This window comes from Hypanus sabinus, chromosome 7 (assembly GCF_030144855.1).
Source record: "Hypanus sabinus isolate sHypSab1 chromosome 7, sHypSab1.hap1, whole genome shotgun sequence".
Taxonomy (NCBI): domain Eukaryota; kingdom Metazoa; phylum Chordata; class Chondrichthyes; order Myliobatiformes; family Dasyatidae; genus Hypanus; species Hypanus sabinus.
The window spans coordinates 103618411-103634687 of record NC_082712.1 but is presented as its reverse complement, the minus strand read 5'-3'; the positions used below and the strand labels follow the sequence as shown (position 1 = coordinate 103634687).

The window sequence follows — 16277 nt, the reverse complement described above, 5'->3', positions numbered from 1 at the left end:
CCATCCTTCCCAAACCCAATTTCCATCTCTCTCTGTTTCCTCTCTTAAGTTAGGCTGTGAGGTTGAGTTGAGTCCACCTTATACATGAGGTCCATTGAGAAGCCTGAGTGAGATCGAAGCTTCCTATGGCCCGGGTGGGACACGCTTTCAGGCTTTTGTATCTTCTGCCCAGTGGGAGGAAAAAGAGAATGCCTGGGTCTGCTTTACTGAGGTAATGAGCTGTGTAGACAGAATCTATGAAGGCCCTCAGTCATCCAGGTCATTGTATATCAGGCAGTAGTAAATGAAGACAAATGGACTCACTGTGTCGTCGAGAAGACCTTTCACCACTCATGCAAGAGGCTTCTTCAGTTCTGATCCATGGGTAATTATCCGGCTTATAAACTCTGTGAGTTGTTTAAAGGAAAAGCAGGACAGGTGGTTTGAAAGAGGGTTAAAGAAACCATCTTTGTCAAACTAGAAAACCCATCTCTGAATAGAGGCGGTGAAGTACACCACCTATCAGCTAATTACAATACAGTCCTAACATCTCTACCCCAGTGTCTCCACAACAGTTCACACCTCCGTTCATGCAAAGAGAAGACGAATGATCGTCTCATTACCTCTACAACTCTAATGACCCTCACGTGATTGCTATACCTTTAAACAACTCCTAGAGTTTACAAACCAGAATATTACCCACCATGGATCAGAACTGAAGAAGCCTCTCGCATGAGAGGTGAAATGCCTTCTCCTCATCACAGTGAGTCCAAATGTCTGATTTACTACTGCTTGATGTAGACAGAGCCCATGGAGGTGAGGCTGATTTTTGTGATGTGGTGAACTCTCTGTAAGTGTAAGCATACAAATACAGTATGCACTCGTGTACATGTGTTAAAACACATATCCTAGCTCTCTCTCTCTCTCTCTCTCTCTCTCTCTCTCCCTCTCTCTCTCTCTCCCTCTCTCTCTCTCCCTCTCTCTCTCTCTCTCTCTCTCCCTCTCTCTCTCTCTCTCTCTCTCTCTCTCTCTCTCTCTCTCTCTCCCTCTCTCCCTCTCTCCCTCTCCCTCTCCCTCTCCCTCTCTTTCTCTCTCTCTCTTTCCCTCTCTTTAGAGGAGGTGTGGATGGGGTGTGAATGGTTCTCAGAACAAGGGGCTGATGGGCTGATAGTGGGGCATGGAGGGGTGATGTAGAGGGGAGACTGTGGAGGCAGCAGAATGAGTGCAAACAGAGGCCAATATCTGGGGATTGAAAAGTGAAGGAGGGATATCACCGGGCATAAGGGGAAGGAATTGCTGGATATCCCTCCTCTCTCCCCTCACCCTGTGGGTGGATGGGGGGGGGGAGAGTGTCGCAGACAGTAACACTTATTTGTTGGGGTGGGGGGAGAGTGTCGCAAAGGGTAACACTTATTTGTTGGGGTGGGGGAGAGTGTCGCAGAGGGTAACAGTTATTTGTTGGGATGGGGGGAGAGTGTCGCAGAGGGTAACTGTTATTTGTTGGGATGGGGGAGAGTGTCGCAGAGGGTAACACTTACTTGTTGGGGTGGGGGGAGAGTGTCGCAGAGGGTAACACTTACTTGTTGGGGTGGCGGAGAGTGTCGCAAAGGGTAACACTTATTTGTTGGGATGGGGGGAGAGTGTTGCAAAGGGTAACACTTATTTGTTGGGATGGGGGGAGAGTGTCGCAAAGGGTAACACTTATTTGTTGGGGTGGGGGAGAGTGTCGCAGAGGGTAACTGTTATTTGTTGGGGTGGGGGACAGTGTCACAAAGGGTAACACTGGTATTTGTTGGGATGGGGAGAATCTCGCAGAGGGTAACTTATTTCTTGGGGTGGGGGGAGAGTGTCGCAGAGGGTAACACTTATTTGTTGGGGTGGGGGAGAGTGTCACAAAGGGTAACACTTATTTGTTGGGATGGGGGGAGAGTGTCGCAGAGGGTAACACTGTTATTTGTTGGGGTGGGGGGAGAGAGTGTCGCAGAGGGTAACACTTATTTGTGGGGGATGGGGGAGAGTGTCGCAAAGGGTAACTGTTATTTGCTGGGGTGGGGGGAGAGAGTGTCGCAGAGGGTAACTGTTATTTGTTGGGATGGGGGGAGAGTGTCGCAGAGGGTAGCACTTATTTGTTGGGATGGGGGGAGAGTGTCACAGAGGGTAACTGTTATTTGTTGGGATGGGGGGAGAGTGTCGCAGAGGGTAACTGTTATTTGTTGGGATGGGGGGAGAGTGTCGCAGAGGGTAACTGTTATTTGTTGGGGTGGGGGAGAGTGTTGCAAAGGGTAACACTGTTATTTGTTGGGGTGGGGGGAGAGTGTCACAAAGGGTAACACTTATTTGTTGGGATGGGGGAGAGTGTCACAAAGGGTAACTGTTATTTGTTGGGATGGGGGGAGAGTGTCGCAGAGGGTAACACTTATTTGTTGGGATGGGGGGAGAGTGTCGCAGAGGGTAACTGTTATTTGTTGGGATGGGGGGAGAGTGTCGCAGAGGGTAACACTTATTTGTTGGGATGGGGGAGAGTGTCACAGAGGGTAACTGTTATTTGTTGGGATGGGGGGAGAGTGTCGCAGAGGGTAACTGTTATTTGTTGGGATGGGGGGAGAGTGTCGCAGAGGGTAACTGTTATTTGTTGGGATGGGGGGAGAGTGTCGCAGAGGGTAACTGTTATTTGTTGGGATGGGGGGAGAGTGTCGCAGAGGGTAACTGTTATTTGTTGGAATGGGGGGAGAGTGTCACAGAGGGTAACACTTATTTCTTGGGGTGGGGGGAGAGTGTCGCAAAGGGTAACAGTTATTTGTTGGGGTGGGGCAGAGTGTCGCAGAGGGAAACAGTTATTTGTTGGGATGGGGGGAGAGTGTCGTAGAGGGTAACTGTTATTTGTTGGGGTGGGGGAGAGTGTCACAAGGGTAACACTGTTATTTGTTGGGGTGGGGAGAGAGTGTCGCAGAGGGTAACACTGTTATTTGTTGGGGTGGGGGAGAGTGTCACAAAGGGTAACACATTTGTTGGGATGGGGGAGAGTGTCACAAAGGGTAACTGTTATTTGTTGGGGTGGGGAGAGTGTCGCAAAGGGTAACTGTTAGTTGTTGAGGTGGGGGGAGAGTGTCACAAAGGTTAACACTTATTTGTTGGGGTGGGGGAGACTGTCGCAAAGGGTAACTGTTATTTTTTGGGGTGGGGGAGAGTGTCGCAGAGGGAAACAGTTATTTGTTGGGATGGGGGGAGAGTGTCGTAGAGGGAAACTGTTATTTGTTGGGGTGGGGGGAGAGTGTCACAAAGGGTAACATTTATTTGTTTGGATGGGGGAGAGTGTCACAAAGGGTAACTGTTATTTGTTGGGGTGGGGGAGAGTGTCGCAAAGGGTAACTGTTATTTGTTGGGGTGGGGGGAGAGTGTCGCAAAGGGTAACTGTTATTTGTTGGGGTGGGGGAGAGTGTCGCAGAGGGTAACTGTTATTTGTTGGGGTGGGGGAGAGTGTCGCAGAGGGTAACAGTTATTTGTTGGGGTGGGGGAGAGTGTCGCAAAGGGTAACTGTTATTTGTTGGGGTGGGGGAGAGTGTCGCAGAGGGTAACAGTTATTTGTTGGGGTGGGGGAGAGTGTCGCAGAGGGTAACAGTTATTTGTTGGGATGGGGGAGAGTGTCGCAGAGGGTAACAGTTATTTGTTGGGGTGGGGGAGAGTGTCGCAGAGGGTAACAGTTATTTGTTGGGGTGGGGGGAGAGTGTCGCAGTGGGTAACTGTTATTTGTTGGGGTGGGGGAGAGTGTCACAAAGGGTAACTGTCATTTGTTGGGGTGGGGGGAGAGTGTCGCAGTGGGTAACTGTTATTTGTTGGGGTGGGGGAGAGTATCACAAAGGGTAACTGTCATTTGTTGGGATGGGGGGAGAGTGTCGCAGAGGGTAACACTGTTATTTGTTGGGATGGGGGGAGAGTGTCGCAAAGGGTAACTGTTATTTGTTGGGGTGGGGAGAGAGTGTCACAAAGGGTAAAACTTATTTGTTGGGATGGGGGAGAGTGTCGCAGAGGGTAACACTGTTATTTGTTGGGGTGGGGAGAGAGTGTCACAAAGGGTAACACTGTTATTTGTTGGGGTGGGGAGAGAGTGTCACAAAGGGTAACTGTTATTTGCTGGGGTAGGGGAGAGTGTCACAAAGGGTAAAACTTATTTGTTGGGATGGGGGAGAGTGTCACAGAGGGTAACTGTTATTTGTTGGGATGGGGGAGAGTGTCACAAAGGGTAAAACTTATTTGTTGGGATGGGGGAGAGTGTCACAGAGGGTAACTGTTATTTGTTGGGGTGGGGAGAGTGTCGCAAAGGGTAACTGTTATTTGTTGGGGTGGGGGAGAGTGTCGCAGAGGGTAACTGTTATTTGTTGGGGTGGGGGGAGAGTTTCACAAAGGGTAACACTGTTATTTGTTGGGATGGGGGGAGAGTGTCACAAAGGGTAACTGTTATTTGTTGGGGTGGGGGAGAGTGTCGCAGAGGGTAACACTGTTATTTGTTGGGGTGGGGGGAGAGAGTGTCGCAGAGGGTAACACTTATTTGTTGGGATGGGGGAGAGTGTCACAAAGGGTAACTGTTATTTGTTGGGGTGGGGGAGAGTGTCGCAGAGGGTAACTGTTATTTTTTGGGGTGGGGGAGAGTGTCGCAGAGGGTAACAGTTATTTGTTGGGATGGGGGGAGAGTGTCACAAAGGGTAACTGTTATTTGTTGGGGTGGGGGAGAGTGTCACAAAGGGTAACTGTTATTTGTTGGGGTGGGGGAGAGTGTCACAAAGGGTAACTGTTATTTGTTGGGATGGTGGGAGAGTGTCGCAGAGGGTAACTGTTATTTGTTGGGGTGGGGGAGAGTGTCACAAAGGGTAACTGTTATTTGTTGGGGTGGGGGAGAGTGTCGCAGAGGGTAACAGTTATTTGTTGGGATGGGGGAGAGTGTCGCAAAGGGTAACTGTTATTTGTTGGGATGGGGTAGAGTGTCGCAGAGGGTAACTGTAATTTGTTGGGATGGGGGAGAGTGTCGCAGAGGGTAACACTTATTTGTTGGGATGGGGGGAGAGTGTCGCAGAGGGTAACACTGTTATTTGTTGGGGTGGGGGGAGAGTGTCACAAAGGGTAACTGTTCTTTGTTGGGGTGGGGGGAGAGTGTCGCAGAGGGTAACAATGTTATTTGTTGGGGTGGGGGGAGAGTGTCGCAGAGGGTAACACTGTTATTTGTTGGGGTGGGGGGAGAGTGTCACAAAGGGTAACTGTTATTTGTTGGGGTGTGGGGAGAGTGTCGCAGAGGGTAACACTGTTATTTGTTGGGGTGGGGGGAGAGTGTCACAAAGGGTAACTGTCATTTGTTGGGGTGGGGGGAGAGTGTCGCAGAGGGTAACACTGTTATTTGTTGGGGTGGGGGGAGAGTGTCGCAGAGGGTAACACTGTTATTTGTTGGGGTGGGGGGAGAGTGTCGCAGAGGGTAACACTGTTATTTGTTGGGGTGGGGGGAGAGTGTCACAAAAGGTAACACTTATTTGTTGGGGTGGGGGAGAGTGTCACAGAGGGTAACACCTATTTGTTGGGGTGGGGGAGAGTGTCACAAAAGGTAACACTGTTATTTGTTGGGGTGGGGGAGAGTGTCGCAGAGGGTAACACTGTTATTTGTTGGGGTGGGGGGAGAGAGTGTCGCAGAGGGTAAAACTTATTTGTGGGGGATGGGGGGAGAGTGTCACAAAGGGTAACTGTTATTTGTTGCAGTGGGGGAGAGTGTCACAGAGGGTAACTGTTATTTGTTGGGGTGGGGAGAGAGTGTCACAAAGGGTAACTGTTATTTGTTGGGGTGGGGAGAGAGTGTCGCAGAGGGTATCTGTTATTTGTTGGGGTGGGGAGAGAGTGTCGCAGAGGGTAACTGTTATTTGTTGGGGTGGGGAGAGAGTGTCGCAGAGGGTATCACTGTTATTTGTTGGGATGGGGGGAGAGTGTCACAAAGGGTAAAACTTATTTGTTGGGATGGGGGAGAGTGTCGCAGAGGGTAACTGTTATTTGTTGGGATGGGGGGAGAGTGTCACAAAGGGTAAAACATATTTGTTGGGATGGGGGAGAGTGTCGCAGAGGGTAACTGTTATTTGTTGGGGTGGGGAGAGAGTGTCACAAAGGGTAACACTTATTTGTTGGGATGGGGGGAGAGTGTCTCAAAGGGTAACACTGTTATTTGTTGGGGTGGGGGAGAGTGTCACAAAGGGTAACTGTTATTTGTTGGGGTGGGGGAGAGTGTCGCAGAGGGTAACACTGTTATTTGTTGGGGTGGGGGGAGAGAGTGTCACAAAGGGTAACACTGTTATTTGTTGGGGTGGGGGGAGAGTGTCACAAAGGGTAACTGTTATTTGTTGGGGTGGGGGAGAGTGTCACAAAGGGTAACTGTTATTTGTTGGGGTGGGGGAGAGAGTCGCAGAGGGTAACTGTTATTTGTTGGGGTGGGGGAGAGTGTCACAAAGGGTAAAACTTATTTGTTGGGATGGGGGAGAGTGTCGCAGAGGGTAACACTGTTATTTGTTGGGATGGGGGGAGAGTGTCGCAAAGGGTACCTGTTATTTGTTGGGGTGGGGGAGAGAGTCGCAGAGGGTAACTGTTATTTGTTGGGGTGGGGGAGAGTGTCACAAAGGGTAAAACTTATTTGTTGGGATGGGGGGAGAGTGTCTCAAAGGGTAACACTGTTAATTGTTGGGGTGGGGGGAGAGTTTCACAAAGGGTAACACTGTTATTTGTTGGGATGGGGGGAGAGTGTCACAAAGGGTAACTGTTATTTGTTGGGGTGGGGGAGAGTGTCGCAGAGGGTAACACTGTTATTTGTTGGGATGGGGGGAGAGTGTCGCAAAGGGTAACACTTATTTGTTGGGGTGGGGGGAGAGTGTCGCAGAGGGTAACTGTTATTTGTTGGGGTGGGGGAGAGTGTCACAAAGGGTAACTGTTATTTGTTGGGATGGGGGGGAGAGTGTCGCAAAGGGTAACACTTATTTGTTGGGGTGGGGGAGAGTGTCGCAGAGGGTAACTGTTATTTGTTGGGGTGGGGGAGAGTGTCACAGAGGGTAACTGTTATTTTTTGGGTTGGGGGAGAGTGTCGCAGAGGGTAACTGTTATTTGTTGGGATGGGGGAGAGTGTCGCAGAGGGTAACTGTTATTTGTTGGGATGGGGGAGAGTGTCGCAGAGGGTAACACTTATTTGTTGGGATGGGGGGAGAGTGTCACAGAGGGTAACACTTATTTGTTGGGATGGGGGAGAGTGTCGCAAAGGGTAACTGTTATTTGTTGGGGTGGGGGAGAGTGTCACAAAGGGTAACTGTCATTTGTTGGGGTGGGGGGAGAGTGTCGCAGAGGGTAACTGTTAGTTGTTGAGGTGGGGGGAGAGTGTCGCAAAGGGTAACTGTTATTTTTTGGGGTGGGGGAGAGTGTCGCAGAGGGAAACAGTTATTTGTTGGGATGGGGGGAGAGTGTCGTAGAGGGTAACTGTTATTTGTTGGGGTGGGGAGAGAGTGTCACAAAGGGTAACTGTTATTTGTTGGGGTGGGGGGAGAGTGTCGCAAAGGGTAACTGTTATTTTTTGTGGTGGGGGAGAGTGTCGCAGAGGGAAACAGTTATTTGTTGGGATGGGGGGAGAGTGTCGTAGAGGGTAACTGTTATTTGTTGGGGTGGGGAGAGAGTGTCACAAAGGGTAACTGTTATTTGTATGGGATGGGGGGAGAGTGTCGCAGAGGGTAACTGTTATTTGTTGGGGTGGGGGAGAGTGTCACAATGGGTAACTGTTATTTGTTGAGGTGGGGGAGAGTGTCACAAAGGGTAACTGTTATTTGTTGGGGTGGGGGAGAGTGTCACAAAGGGTAACTGTTATTTGTTGGGATGGTGGGAGAGTGTCGCAGAGGGTAACTGTTATTTGTTGGGGTGGGGGAGAGTGTCACAAAGGGTAACTGTTATTTGTTGGGGTGGGGGAGAGTGTCACAAAGGGTAACTGTTATTTGTTGGGATGGGAGAGAGTGTCGCAGAGGGTAACTGTTATTTGTTGGGGTGGGGGAGAGTGTCGCAGAGGGTAACAGTTATTTGTTGGGATGGGGGGAGAGTGTCACAAAGGGTAACTGTTATTTGTTGGGGTGGGGGAGAGTGTCACAAGGGTAACACTTGTTTGTTGGGGTGGGGGGAGAGTGTCACAAAGGGTAACTGTCATTTGTTGGGGTGGGGGGAGAGTGTCGCAGAGGGTAACACTGTTATTTGTTGGGATGGGGGGAGAGTGTCGCAGAGGGTAACACTGTTATTTGTTGGCGTGGGGGGAGAGTGTCGCAGAGGGTAACACTGTTATTTGTTGGGGTGGGGGGAGAGTGTCACAAAGGGTAACTGTTATTTGTTGGGGTGGGGGGAGAGTGTCACAAAGGGTAACTGTTATTTGTTGGGGTGGGGGAGAGTGTCACAAAAGGTAACACTTATTTGTTGGGATGGGGGGAGAGTGTCGCAGAGGGTAACTGTTATTTGTTGGGGTGGGGGGAGAGAGTGTCGCAGAGGGTAACACTTATTTGTGGGGGATGGGGGGAGAGTGTCGCAAAGGGTACCTGTTATTTGTTGGGGTGGGGAGAGAGTGTCACAGAGGGTATCACTGTTATTTGTTGGGGTGGGGAGAGAGTGTCGCAGAGGGTAACACTGTTATTTGTTGGGATGGGGGGAGAGTGTCACAAAGGGTAAAACTTATTTGTTGGGATGGGGGAGAGTGTCGCAGAGGGTAACTGTTATTTGTTGGGGTGGGGAGAGAGTGTCACAAAGGGTAACACTTATTTGTTGGGATGGGGGGAGAGTGTCTCAAAGGGTAACACTGTTATTTGTTGGGGTGGGGAGAGAGTGTCACAAAGGGTAACACTAATTTGTTTGGATGGGGGAGAGTGTCACAAAGGGTAACTGTTATTTGTTGGGGTGGGGGGAGAGTGTCACAAAGGGTAACTGTTATTTGTTGGGGTGGGGGAGAGTGTCGCAGAGGGTAACACTGTTATTTGTTGGGGTGGGGGGAGAGAGTGTCACAAAGGGTAACACTGTTATTTGTTGGGGTGGGGGGAGAGTGTCACAAAGGGTAACTGTTATTTGTTGGGGTGGGGGAGAGTGTCACAAAGGGTAACTGTTATTTGTTGGGGTGGGGGAGAGAGTCGCAGAGGGTAACTGTTATTTGTTGGGGTGGGGGAGAGTGTCACAAAGGGTAAAACTTATTTGTTGGGATGGGGGAGAGTGTCGCAGAGGGTAACACTGTTATTTGTTGGGATGGGGGGAGAGTGTCGCAAAGGGTACCTGTTATTTGTTGGGGTGGGGGAGAGAGTCGCAGAGGGTAACTGTTATTTGTTGGGGTGGGGGAGAGTGTCACAAAGGGTAAAACTTATTTGTTGGGATGGGGGGAGAGTGTCTCAAAGGGTAACACTGTTAATTGTTGGGGTGGGGGGAGAGTTTCACAAAGGGTAACACTGTTATTTGTTGAGATGGGGGGAGAGTGTCACAAAGGGTAACTGTTATTTGTTGGGGTGGGGGAGAGTGTCGCAGAGGGTAACACTGTTATTTGTTGGGATGGGGGGAGAGTGTCGCAAAGGGTAACACTTATTTGTTCGGGTGGGGGGAGAGTGTCGCAGAGGGTAACTGTTATTTGTTGGGGTGGGGGAGAGTGTCGCAGAGGGTAACTGTTATTTGTTGGGGTGGGGGAGAGTGTCACAGAGGGTAACTGTTATTTTTTGGGGTGGGGGAGAGTGTCGCAGAGGGTAACTGTTATTTGTTGGGGTGGGGGAGAGTGTCGTAGAGGGTAACACTTATTTGTTGGGATGGGGGAGAGTGTCGCAAAGGGTAACTGTTATTTGTTGGGGTGGGGGAGAGTGTCACAAAGGGTAACTGTCATTTGTTGGGGTGGGGGGAGAGTGTCACAAAGGGTAACTGTTATTTGTTGGGGTGGGGGAGAGTGTCGCAGAGGGTAACTGTTATTTTTTGGGGTGGGGGAGAGTGTCGCAGAGGGTAACAGTTATTTGTTGGGATGGGGGGAGAGTGTCACAAAGGGTAACTGTTATTTGTTGGGGTGGGGGAGAGTGTCACAAAGGGTAACTGTTATTTGTTGGGGTGGGGGAGAGTGTCACAAAGGGTAACTGTTATTTGTTGGGATGGTGGGAGAGTGTCGCAGAGGGTAACTGTTATTTGTTGGGGTGGGGGAGAGTGTCACAAAGGGTAACTGTTATTTGTTGGGGTGGGGGAGAGTGTCGCAGAGGGTAACAGTTATTTGTTGGGATGGGGGAGAGTGTCGCAAAGGGTAACTGTTATTTGTTGGGATGGGGTAGAGTGTCGCAGAGGGTAACTGTAATTTGTTGGGATGGGGGAGAGTGTCGCAGAGGGTAACACTTATTTGTTGGGATGGGGGGAGAGTGTCGCAGAGGGTAACACTGTTATTTGTTGGGGTGGGGGGAGAGTGTCACAAAGGGTAACTGTTCTTTGTTGGGGTGGGGGGAGAGTGTCGCAGAGGGTAACAATGTTATTTGTTGGGGTGGGGGGAGAGTGTCGCAGAGGGTAACACTGTTATTTGTTGGGGTGGGGGGAGAGTGTCACAAAGGGTAACTGTTATTTGTTGGGGTGTGGGGAGAGTGTCGCAGAGGGTAACACTGTTATTTGTTGGGGTGGGGGGAGAGTGTCACAAAGGGTAACTGTCATTTGTTGGGGTGGGGGGAGAGTGTCGCAGAGGGTAACACTGTTATTTGTTGGGGTGGGGGGAGAGTGTCGCAGAGGGTAACACTGTTATTTGTTGGGGTGGGGGGAGAGTGTCGCAGAGGGTAACACTGTTATTTGTTGGGGTGGGGGGAGAGTGTCACAAAAGGTAACACTTATTTGTTGGGGTGGGGGAGAGTGTCACAGAGGGTAACACCTATTTGTTGGGGTGGGGGAGAGTGTCACAAAAGGTAACACTGTTATTTGTTGGGGTGGGGGAGAGTGTCGCAGAGGGTAACACTGTTATTTGTTGGGGTGGGGGGAGAGAGTGTCGCAGAGGGTAAAACTTATTTGTGGGGGATGGGGGGAGAGTGTCACAAAGGGTAACTGTTATTTGTTGCAGTGGGGGAGAGTGTCACAGAGGGTAACTGTTATTTGTTGGGGTGGGGAGAGAGTGTCACAAAGGGTAACTGTTATTTGTTGGGGTGGGGAGAGAGTGTCGCAGAGGGTATCTGTTATTTGTTGGGGTGGGGAGAGAGTGTCGCAGAGGGTAACTGTTATTTGTTGGGGTGGGGAGAGAGTGTCGCAGAGGGTATCACTGTTATTTGTTGGGATGGGGGGAGAGTGTCACAAAGGGTAAAACTTATTTGTTGGGATGGGGGAGAGTGTCGCAGAGGGTAACTGTTATTTGTTGGGATGGGGGGAGAGTGTCACAAAGGGTAAAACATATTTGTTGGGATGGGGGAGAGTGTCGCAGAGGGTAACTGTTATTTGTTGGGGTGGGGAGAGAGTGTCACAAAGGGTAACACTTATTTGTTGGGATGGGGGGAGAGTGTCTCAAAGGGTAACTGTTATTTGTTGGGGTGGGGGAGAGTGTCGCAGAGGGTAACACTGTTATTTGTTGGGGTGGGGGGAGAGAGTGTCACAAAGGGTAACACTGTTATTTGTTGGGGTGGGGGGAGAGTGTCACAAAGGGTAACTGTTATTTGTTGGGGTGGGGGAGAGTGTCACAAAGGGTAACTGTTATTTGTTGGGGTGGGGGAGAGTGTCACAAAGGGTAACTGTTATTTGTTGGGGTGGGGGAGAGTGTCGCAGAGGGTAACACTGTTATTTGTTGGGGTGGGGGGAGAGAGTGTCACAAAGGGTAACACTGTTATTTGTTGGGGTGGGGGGAGAGTGTCACAAAGGGTAACTGTTATTTGTTGGGGTGGGGGAGAGTGTCACAAAGGGTAACTGTTATTTGTTGGGGTGGGGGAGAGAGTCGCAGAGGGTAACTGTTATTTGTTGGGGTGGGGGAGAGTGTCACAAAGGGTAAAACTTATTTGTTGGGATGGGGGAGAGTGTCGCAGAGGGTAACACTGTTATTTGTTGGGATGGGGGGAGAGTGTCGCAAAGGGTACCTGTTATTTGTTGGGGTGGGGGAGAGAGTCGCAGAGGGTAACTGTTATTTGTTGGGGTGGGGGAGAGTGTCACAAAGGGTAAAACTTATTTGTTGGGATGGGGGGAGAGTGTCTCAAAGGGTAACACTGTTAATTGTTGGGGTGGGGGGAGAGTTTCACAAAGGGTAACACTGTTATTTGTTGGGATGGGGGGAGAGTGTCACAAAGGGTAACTGTTATTTGTTGGGGTGGGGGAGAGTGTCGCAGAGGGTAACACTGTTATTTGTTGGGATGGGGGGAGAGTGTCGCAAAGGGTAACACTTATTTGTTGGGGTGGGGGGAGAGTGTCGCAGAGGGTAACTGTTATTTGTTGGGGTGGGGGAGAGTGTCACAAAGGGTAACTGTTATTTGTTGGGATGGGGGGAGAGTGTCGCAAAGGGTAACACTTATTTGTTGGGGTGGGGGAGAGTGTCGCAGAGGGTAACTGTTATTTGTTGGGGTGGGGGAGAGTGTCACAGAGGGTAACTGTTATTTTTTGGGTTGGGGGAGAGTGTCGCAGAGGGTAACTGTTATTTGTTGGGATGGGGGAGAGTGTCGCAGAGGGTAACTGTTATTTGTTGGGATGGGGGAGAGTGTCGCAGAGGGTAACACTTATTTGTTGGGATGGGGGGAGAGTGTCACAGAGGGTAACACTTATTTGTTGGGATGGGGGAGAGTGTCGCAAAGGGTAACTGTTATTTGTTGGGGTGGGGGAGAGTGTCGCACAGGGTAACTGTTATTTGTTGGGGTGGGGGAGAGTGTCACAAAGGGTAACTGTCATTTGTTGGGGTGGGGGGAGAGTGTCGCAGAGGGTAACTGTTAGTTGTTGAGGTGGGGGGAGAGTGTCGCAAAGGGTAACTGTTATTTTTTGGGGTGGGGGAGAGTGTCGCAGAGGGAAACAGTTATTTGTTGGGATGGGGGGAGAGTGTCGTAGAGGGTAACTGTTATTTGTTGGGGTGGGGAGAGAGTGTCACAAAGGGTAACTGTTATTTGTTGGGGTGGGGGGAGAGTGTCGCAAAGGGTAACTGTTATTTTTTGTGGTGGGGGAGAGTGTCGCAGAGGGAAACAGTTATTTGTTGGGATGGGGGGAGAGTGTCGTAGAGGGTAACTGTTATTTGTTGGGGTGGGGAGAGAGTGTCACAAAGGGTAACTGTTATTTGTTGGGATGGGGGGAGAGTGTCGCAGAGGGTAACTGTTATTTGTTGGGGTGGGGGAGAGTGTCACAATGGGTAACTGTTATTTGTTGAGGTGGGGGAGAGTGTCACAAAGGGTAACTGTTATTTGTTGGGGTGGGGGAGAGTGTCACAAAGGGTAACTGTTATTTGTTGGGATGGTGGGAGAGTGTCGCAGAGGGTAACTGTTATTTGTTGGGGTGGGGGAGAGTGTCACAAAGGGTAACTGTTATTTGTTGGGGTGGGGGAGAGTGTCACAAAGGGTAACTGTTATTTGTTGGGATGGGAGAGAGTGTCGCAGAGGGTAACTGTTATTTGTTGGGGTGGGGGAGAGTGTCGCAGAGGGTAACAGTTATTTGTTGGGATGGGGGGAGAGTGTCACAAAGGGTAACTGTTATTTGTTGGGGTGGGGGAGAGTGTCACAAGGGTAACACTTGTTTGTTGGGGTGGGGGGAGAGTGTCACAAAGGGTAACTGTCATTTGTTGGGGTGGGGGGAGAGTGTCGCAGAGGGTAACACTGTTATTTGTTGGGATGGGGGGAGAGTGTCGCAGAGGGTAACACTGTTATTTGTTGGCGTGGGGGGAGAGTGTCGCAGAGGGTAACACTGTTATTTGTTGGGGTGGGGGGAGAGTGTCACAAAGGGTAACTGTTATTTGTTGGGGTGGGGGGAGAGTGTCACAAAGGGTAACTGTTATTTGTTGGGGTGGGGGAGAGTGTCACAAAAGGTAACACTTATTTGTTGGGATGGGGGGAGAGTGTCGCAGAGGGTAACTGTTATTTGTTGGGGTGGGGGGAGAGAGTGTCGCAGAGGGTAACACTTATTTGTGGGGGATGGGGGGAGAGTGTCGCAAAGGGTACCTGTTATTTGTTGGGGTGGGGAGAGAGTGTCACAGAGGGTATCACTGTTATTTGTTGGGGTGGGGAGAGAGTGTCGCAGAGGGTAACACTGTTATTTGTTGGGATGGGGGGAGAGTGTCACAAAGGGTAAAACTTATTTGTTGGGATGGGGGAGAGTGTCGCAGAGGGTAACTGTTATTTGTTGGGGTGGGGAGAGAGTGTCACAAAGGGTAACACTTATTTGTTGGGATGGGGGGAGAGTGTCTCAAAGGGTAACACTGTTATTTGTTGGGGTGGGGAGAGAGTGTCACAAAGGGTAACACTAATTTGTTTGGATGGGGGAGAGTGTCACAAAGGGTAACTGTTATTTGTTGGGGTGGGGGGAGAGTGTCACAAAGGGTAACTGTTATTTGTTGGGGTGGGGGAGAGTGTCGCAGAGGGTAACACTGTTATTTGTTGGGGTGGGGGGAGAGAGTGTCACAAAGGGTAACACTGTTATTTGTTGGGGTGGGGGGAGTGTGTCACAAAGGGTAACTGTTATTTGTTGGGGTGGGGGAGAGTGTCACAAAGGGTAACTGTTATTTGTTGGGGTGGGGGAGAGAGTCGCAGAGGGTAACTGTTATTTGTTGGGGTGGGGGAGAGTGTCACAAAGGGTAAAACTTATTTGTTGGGATGGGGGAGAGTGTCGCAGAGGGTAACACTGTTATTTGTTGGGATGGGGGGAGAGTGTCGCAAAGGGTACCTGTTATTTGTTGGGGTGGGGGAGAGAGTCGCAGAGGGTAACTGTTATTTGTTGGGGTGGGGGAGAGTGTCACAAAGGGTAAAACTTATTTGTTGGGATGGGGGGAGAGTGTCTCAAAGGGTAACACTGTTAATTGTTGGGGTGGGGGGAGAGTTTCACAAAGGGTAACACTGTTATTTGTTGAGATGGGGGGAGAGTGTCACAAAGGGTAACTGTTATTTGTTGGGGTGGGGGAGAGTGTCGCAGAGGGTAACACTGTTATTTGTTGGGATGGGGGGAGAGTGTCGCAAAGGGTAACACTTATTTGTTCGGGTGGGGGGAGAGTGTCGCAGAGGGTAACTGTTATTTGTTGGGGTGGGGGAGAGTGTCGCAGAGGGTAACTGTTATTTGTTGGGGTGGGGGAGAGTGTCACAGAGGGTAACTGTTATTTTTTGGGGTGGGGGAGAGTGTCGCAGAGGGTAACTGTTATTTGTTGGGGTGGGGGAGAGTGTCGTAGAGGGTAACACTTATTTGTTGGGATGGGGGAGAGTGTCGCAAAGGGTAACTGTTATTTGTTGGGGTGGGGGAGAGTGTCACAAAGGGTAACTGTCATTTGTTGGGGTGGGGGGAGAGTGTCGCAGAGGGTAACTGTTAGTTGTTGAGGTGGGGGGAGAGTGTCGCAAAGGGTAACTGTTATTTTTTGGGGTGGGGGAGAGTGTCGCAGAGGGAAACAGTTATTTGTTGGGATGGGGGGAGAGTGTCGTAGAGGGTAACTGTTATTTGTTGGGGTGGGGAGAGAGTGTCACAAAGGGTAACTGTTATTTGTTGGGGTGGGGGGAGAGTGTCGCAAAGGGTAACTGTTATTTTTTGGGGTGGGGGAGAGTGTCGCAGAGGGAAACAGTTATTTGTTGGGATGGGGGGAGAGTGTCGTAGAGGGTAACTGTTATTTGTTGGGGTGGGGACAGAGTGTCACAAAGGGTAACTGTTATTTGTTGGGATGGGGGGAGAGTGTCGCAGAGGGTAACTGTTATTTGTTGGGGTGGGGGAGAGTGTCACAATGGGTAACTGTTATTTGTTGAGGTGGGGGAGAGTGTCACAAAGGGTAACTGTTATTTGTTGGGGCGGGGGAGAGTGTCACAAAGGGTAACTGTTATTTGTTGGGATGGAGGGAGAGTGTCGCAGAGGGTAACTGTTATTTGTTGGGGTGGGGGAGAGTGTCACAAAGGGTAACTGTTATTTGTTGGGGTGGGGGAGAGTGTCACAAAGGGTAACTGTTATTTGTTGGGATGGGAGAGAGTGTCGCAGAGGGTAACTGTTATTTGTTGGGGTGGGGGAGAGTGTCGCAGAGGGTAACAGTTATTTGTTGGGATGGGGGGAGAGTGTCACAAAGGGTAACTGTTATTTGTTGGGGTGGGGGAGAGTGTCACAAGGGTAACACTTGTTTGTTGGGGTGGGGGGAGAGTGTCACA

At 50.4% G+C, this 16277-nt stretch overlaps 1 protein-coding gene across 1 annotated transcript in view; it reads left to right on the top strand.

The window, feature by feature from the left end:
• The window catches only part of LOC132397072 (uncharacterized), a 280816-nt gene that overhangs the window by 198017 nt on the left and 66522 nt on the right, over positions 1 to 16277 (top strand). The gene's annotated exons all lie outside the window — the stretch shown is intronic.